Raw genomic sequence first — 7,590 nt, 5'->3', positions numbered from 1 at the left:
CTTTCTTTTTTTTTTTCTCTCCAAAATATGAAATTTCACCAAGTTTCTGATCCACAGAAATTCTGAATCTGTGGCAGACACAGACATACACAATGAGATTCTACCCATCAAGATTTAGCAACATTTAAAGTATATCTGCTGAAACTTAAAGCAGGATAATATAGACATGGTCAGATATATAGACAATAAATGAAAATAGGAGGGAGGGGAGAAAAAAGAGATTAAACAGAAGGGCTTGAAGAAAATAAAATGCTAAAATCCAAAAGGGTCACATTTTGGCCTTCATGACTAGTATGTCTTTTATTTTTGACACCCAGGTTTTTAAACAAATGTAGCTTGGGCAGCAAGAGACTTGAGCCTTCTTGACACTACACTGATGAACATGATGTGTATTTCCCCTTCTTAGGAAAAGTAACCTCAGGACCATTATAATCCTTCAATATATTTCAGAACTTGGGAATCCAAATCTCTTGAAGATGTTAATCCAATCCTTTGTGACTGGTCACTGTCAATCTCCCATGTGTGCCAGGTCTGCAGCAAGCTGTGGACACCTGGCAGGGCTGTCAGGGAGACCAGCACGCAATGGAAGTCACTTCTGTCACCATGTGCATTACTCAATGAGGGGGGCAGCCAAATGGTGACACAGTGGTGGCAATTCTGGGCATGGGAAGCTGCCACTAAGCCAATGAGCTCCTCTGTGCAACCTGTGGGTGGTACACAGCAGGGAGGAGTGGTGTGAGAAAGGGCTGGAAGCTGCTGACAGTTCCCATGTTCCACTCCTCAATTCCCAAATGTGCTTCTTCTCCCAACCACCTCCCACCTCTCTTTCCCCAGGTCAAAGCTCGTCAGACGAGATGCATCCTCCCAGGCACAGGGCTACATGTAATGTTGAATAGCTAGGAAGAGGGTGGTGCCGGTGCCCAATGCTTAATGGGTGGCCTTGCCTCTGAGCTGTTTTCATCAAACCCAGATGGTGATGATATGCCACAGTCCTGGTGCTATTTTTCCACATCGGTCTGTGTCTGAAGGCTAAGCCCCAAGGCTAGAGGGTCACAGACCATGAGTAGCGCTGTGGCACAATGCTGAGACTTGCTTGTCAGACTGTGGTCTCTTCTCGTGAGAGTCTGTCAGACAGTCTGAGTTAGAAAGGAAATAGTCTTAATCTCTCTCATTGACAGTGCTTCAGCTCTTGTCACAGCCAGCAGAAGCAACCTGCTAAGGCTCCTTGTTTACCTCTGGGAACAAATCTTAACATGAAAATCATGAGTCCTCTCGAGGTACAGTCGGGTCAGAAGGCAGACAGTGACTTCCTTTGAGCCCATGTGTGACTAGGACTGTGACTGGTCCTGAGAAATCACATTTTTTGAGGTTTATGTCCTTCTTTTTTCCTTTGTAAAATTTATCTATTTTATTATTTTTTGAAAACAAAAGAGCAAAATAGGAAACAAAATCAAAAACATAATTAGAGCCAAAAGCGCAAATAGTGTACCAGAAATCTAAGCTCCTAAATGTTAAAAATATTATGCAGCATGTCAGACGAGTGTGTTTATAGCATCCTCTGAATTGTTCTTATATGGCATAAGGATCCTGGCACATGGTGCTTTGAGAAATTATTGAAGGATTCCTTCTTGAGCAGGGGCCTCTGGGGATCAGGAGGATTGCTGGGAGTGAATTGTGTTCTATTTCATACATTGCTGGTCTGTGGTGTGTGCATCTTTCACTCCAGACAAGTGACAGGAATGTGAGTAGCAGGTATTAGATAAATATTACTGAGGAATAAAAGGCCTGGGATTGAGCAGATTGCTCAGCAGATTTCTCAAGCAACAGTACTACTATGAGCAGAAGCAACCAGTTCTGTTCTCCATTCCCTGGTTGGGAATGCATTTGTTAAGACCTGTTTCTTATCAGCATTACAGAAAATGCCAAAGATTTTACATAGTCATATTGGTCTATCTGCATCTCACTTATTCTAGAACAGGTTTGCAACATTAAATATTAATTTTAACTTCTATATTGTCTGCTATAGTTCAGAAGATCAGGCTTCTGGCACACTTCAAGTTCCTAGCAAACCACTGAGTCAGGTTAGAGCGAACCATTTCTTGGAGGTTAGAGTGGGCAGAGGAAAACAGGACTGAGCTCTAACGTTGCACTCTAGCAGTTTTCATCAACTTTAGAGTGGTGGTAATGAGCCTTGCCTGGTAAAAGCTCTAAGCCTGAACTAATGGCTGGTATTAAAGTACTTGGAGAGCCCTGAAGAGAAGATGCAGTGCTAGTGCAAAGTATTACTCTTCTTAGAGGCTGTCAGATGCCTTAGCAGTCTGTGTGGAGTTTCTAGTGGTTCTCCAACACTCTTGGTTCTTAGTTTCACGCTGGGGAACTCTCCAGTTGCTTCAGTACCCAGAAGCCCAGAAGAGAACTTGATGTCCGTTACAACTCACTTTCTCAATATGTTTCTCTATGCATATACAGATAATCAGGACACTTCATGAGAGTAGTTTATGGCTATAAACATCTTCTTTCAATATATCCTTTGTTCCCTTTGCATGCCTTTTTACATAAACTCTTTGAGTCTGTTTAGAAGTAAAACATTCTAATCCAATCTCGAGTAATTTCACTCCTCTTTAAACAGTACTTTTATGTACAAAAAGAGCTGGAAATCAGTGTTAGCCACCCAGAGACGTGATCTTGAAGTCATACTGCAGAAGGAGGTCATAGTTTTGAAGGAAGCTGATTAATTGCAGATAGAGCAAACCTTCTGAAACCATGACACCATGTGAGAATATTTACTTCATGTTGATTCATAAGTAAAACCTGCTTAGAACAGCACTTTAGGAGAAATTTCTGGTCAGAGCTCATTCTTTCAACACACAGAAATAGAGAAAATATCTGAGGTGTGTTTCTAGATGTAATCTGGTTACAGCTACAAGACACTGTTCAATCTGAGATGAATGCAATAGTACTTGGTAAATTCCAAAGACACAAGAAGGATCCAGAGATGGAAAGAATGCCCGACTCTCACATGTGGAATTTGCATTATTTTAGTGAATAGAATCCCCTCCAGTGTTGAGGCCTATTTTCCATGCAAGTCAGACCTATGAAAGACTAAATCATAATGCTATTAGATTACAAGAGTTCAACAATTTCAAATTAGGAGAAGTGCTTATATTGCCACCTGCTGGGCTTTGTTGCTTCACAAGTACGCAAGACAGCTCAGCAAGCATAATGTTTCTCAAGTGCCTCTTGCAGATACTGGGTTGCCAATAATTTAAAATTGAATAAACAAAGAGAGTCACAGAAAAAAAAAATTAAAAATCTATCAGTGTTAATGTGCTTGCAGTTCCAACAGACTACTTCTCACTAATCCCCAAACTCCTCTTCAGAAAGCTAACTATACACACAGGTTTTTGTTAAAATGCAAGTAAACCCATTTTTAAGGTCCATGTTTGGTCACTCTTACCACATGTGAAAGTACCTGTTTACAAGACAGGACAAAAATATATTTGACTTACTAAATAGCAGGGTTGTTTTGCTACATCGTGGTATTTACTACAAAGACAGGGTAACAATAAGTATTTGAACCCTTTTAAATAGAATCATTTACATATTTTCTATGCTGACTGTTGTAGACACTTCTGTTGTTGTACAAATACTGTAGAGTGCAGTGTCTGCTACTGTGAGACTGTATCAGTTTCCAGCTGTAATCAAGTGTCAATGCAGCCAATATTTAGTCCTGTTTTATGCAGTGCAATTCATCTACAAGATGATGCAGCATAATTGGTGTACATATGAGTGATGGCCCAAATTGGTGACAAGTTTGCAGCAAGTAAAGTGCTTACTGAACACCTTTTCTCTCTTTAGATTTAGAAAAATCATGAGAATGGAAACTAGTAGAAAATTGCTGCATATGAGACTTTACCATTAAAGTGTCATACAATCTGTGAAAATTGTATTCTTTCTTGCACAAAAACAGATCTTAGGAAACAAGTGAAATTGAACCTAAAAACACAAAATATTTGGGGGATTTTTGAATCTAAAATTTCTTTGGATGAAATTAAAAAATGAGGCGGGAAAAATATTTTAAAATTCAAAATCAAAGTTAAAGTTGTGGTTTGGCCCTTTACTTTTACTCCTAAACAGATTTTGGTCCCTTGACCACAATGCCATTGAACGGGGACAAACAACTTCCTAAAATTAGCAAAAGACCCAACCCTAAAAGCGCTTGGTTTCCACCTGTGTATTTGTTTCATTCTTTCCACTTCCAGGTCAGAAGACTTATGGCTGTTTAATCGAGATTTTATTGGAAAACATGTAATTGAAAAACATGCTTCACATGTGTGTTTGGCATTCATCAAAGGATTCTAACCCTCTATTTCTCTTAAACTTTAGGTGATGCACTCTGAGAACTACAACATGAATGGAAATAGCTGGGGTTTTTTTAAGGCAGTTCAGCCACGTGCAGCTCACAGCAAGGGACATCACGCATGCTGCAAAATTTGCAAATAGAATGTGTTAGCCTGGTTGGATCATCATGGTTAGAATGCTTTCAAGGTCAGAACCTGGTGAGTTGAACTTAGCTGGACGTTTAAATGCAGTGCTGCAGACTGTAGCATGGCAACATGGTTGGACAGCTTCAGTTGCAGCTTGTCCTCTCAGAAAGGCAAAAACTTCCGCACTGACCCAAGCGGAACAAATCAGAAACATCTGTATTACCACAATGTGGAAAAGCACTGGGTATGTACTGTAACTGTGCTCTCAACAGCTGGTATCCTTTTCCTGCTCTTATGACAAACATCTTGCTTGCATTGGAGACTGCCACTCCCAATACCAGCTAAGCTGGGTTTTCATAACTATTTTCCCTAATGAGAGAAGTGATACTTTGACATACCTTCATGTTGATTTTATCCATAAAAATATCTCTACATGGTTCTGCAAGGGCTGGTTCATTTTACTAGGATGATACTGCAGCTTTTGGATAACAAAAGAATAACTACTTCATATGGTTGTTTGAAACTAATTACCTATATCACTGTAATTTTACTGTACAGAATTTTATTACATGATTTTATTTAAATGAATGGAAACACATGATGAAAATAAATTTGAAAAGAAAATAAAAAATTCTACCCCGTAAGTGAGCCAATTAAGTCACAAGCAAAACAACCATCTACAAAGAAAGGTGTTGTAAACAGATTTAGGGTATGAAAAAAATGCAGACTCAAACTGTGGATAATAGCGACAGATGGAGGCTATAAACTGGATTAAGGACACTCTCAAGAAACAGAAAAAAACATTAAAAGGGCTGTATTTTATTAAACTTTTGACTTCAAATAACTGAGTTTATCTTTCCATTTATTTCAGGTTGGATTGCTGGGACTGTAAGGGTCAGAGTTGTCCTCCCTGATCTTTTTTTGGAGTGCTGTGAAACTCCTAGGCTTGCCTAGAACACACTGACATTTAGTGTGCTCCCTAGACTAGGAAGTTAGTCTGTAGTCACTGAATAAGGACCTTGGGACTTAGGTTACCACCACCCCTTCTCCATAGACAAATTTTCCCTTAGAAAATTTCCCTTAGCAGACTACTAATATTTAAGAGGATCACATTCAGGAAAAAAAAATCAAACTATAGATCTGATAAGACTGATAAGAAATTTTTGCTTAGTTCTAATGAAAAACCCTCAAGACATTCATAACATCTATATATACTTGGCGGAACTCTACTGGATAGAAGCTGTCTTTATTCTTCAGTCTTAGAAATACTATGCTGCCTAACATTATACTTATCCTGTATTCATCATCAAGCCCACAGACCTTCTTCAGATCCTTCCTAACATGTGACTTTTGTACAAACTTTTGCACAAGCCAACAGCTCATTCCAGCTTCCAAATACTAGTACAGTTCTCTAGTTAAACACAGCTGTATCTCTTGAGATATACAGGCACATAACTCCTTTGACCACAGATGCTCAGGAGAAGGAAAAAGGCCTCTTACCTCTGCTGAAAATAAACTGCCTGTCCAGACCACTTCATACCATAGTCACATTTCTGACAACTCTATTCTCTCTGACATTCAGGTCAGCTTCACAGACCAAACTGAATGGGAAACACTAGAGAACCTGCTGATATTTTCCACAGATGTTTTCAAAAGAGCCGAGACAAGATGACATGGGTGTCCTCCCTTGTCTTTTCAGAAGTCTAAATTTTGCTAAAGCTGTTATTCTGGAAGTTTACTGGGTATTTTTAGTGCCACATCACTGAGGAATCTAGTATCTACTCTGCTATGTTACCTACATGAGATGAAGTTTGTAAAATATTCTTGGGATCCTGGGCATGTCAAGGTTAAGTATGCAAAAGTGGAATTCTGTGAGTGCTCACTTCTACCATTGTACTTGGTTTATGAAAATTCAGAGCTGAAATATGGCATGCATGACAGATCAAACAGCCTCTCTGTCTTGTCTTTGAGAAGCTGAACAGACTGAGCCTCTTTATTCTCGTAGCCACAACTGTGTTTTTCAAGATGCATACTCCTTCTACATCTTATCTTCTGAGTGATAAAATGTAAATATTTCATATTAAGGGATTAAAATCCCTCCATGTGGCTCTGCTGTATTATTTCAATGTATCCAGATTACAGCTTTGTAACATGGAGTGTAGTGTGTGATCCATGTTTCTGACTCTGGCTTTTTTCACGCTGCACACATTTTGCAGCCTCATAGCAATACACTGAGAAGTTTAACTATTCTCCAAGAGGTATTCAGAGAAGATACCTCTGTCTGAATGCATCAAATACGCCTAAATGGTAGAGCAGGAGAGACAGGGAGAAAAACAGCTACAGGGAAAGCTATGGTGGCTAACAAACCAGCATTTGTTATGAAGAGTGAGTAGACTGGAGAAAGAGGTCTTGGAAATCTGCATTTATCACAAGTTTTATCTGGCAGAGCCTTTATTTTGCATCTTTCCAGCCTTTAAACCTGATATAAATAGCAGTAAGTATGACTTGTTTTGAATTGGATGTATTACAACAATAAAGTGTGAAACTAACCTGAAACAGCCAGTTTCCTAACTATTTAGATTTACAAGGGCTACGAACTAGCTTAGGTAAATCTTTTTCCCTTTAAGGTGCCAGAGAAAGCAGGGAAGGCAAAGCACTTAATTGTTTTGAAATCAATCTCCTCTTTCTGATGAGACTGGCAGCTTATCTTCCATTTGAGACTGTATCTTAAAATTTTTTTGTCCAGAGATCTCTCACTGCTGCTGTAAATACCTCCTTATCACAATCTGATTTGGCACTCTGATTAAGCTTCCAAACAGGTACAAATCCTAACCCAATTCAAACACTCTTACCTTAAGAAGCCTTGTTATTTACATGTTTCACATGGGAGGGCCCACATTCTTGGAGAGATGGCACCATTTTAAAAAGATATGCATCTTTCTGTTTCTTCTTTTTGTTTGCTAACTTTGAATTCCTGAATACCTACCCAAGAGACAACCACTAGTTGTAGCAACACGGTACAAGCAGGTCCCCAGGCAGACCATGTGTTCACGGACATGAAACCATTAGAAGGCTGATGAAGGATGATGTTGGGATGGGTTCT

Source organism: Anomalospiza imberbis, chromosome Z (assembly GCF_031753505.1).
Source record: "Anomalospiza imberbis isolate Cuckoo-Finch-1a 21T00152 chromosome Z, ASM3175350v1, whole genome shotgun sequence".
Classification (NCBI taxonomy): Eukaryota; Metazoa; Chordata; class Aves; order Passeriformes; family Viduidae; genus Anomalospiza; species Anomalospiza imberbis.
Note: the sequence above shows the minus strand (reverse complement) of the source record.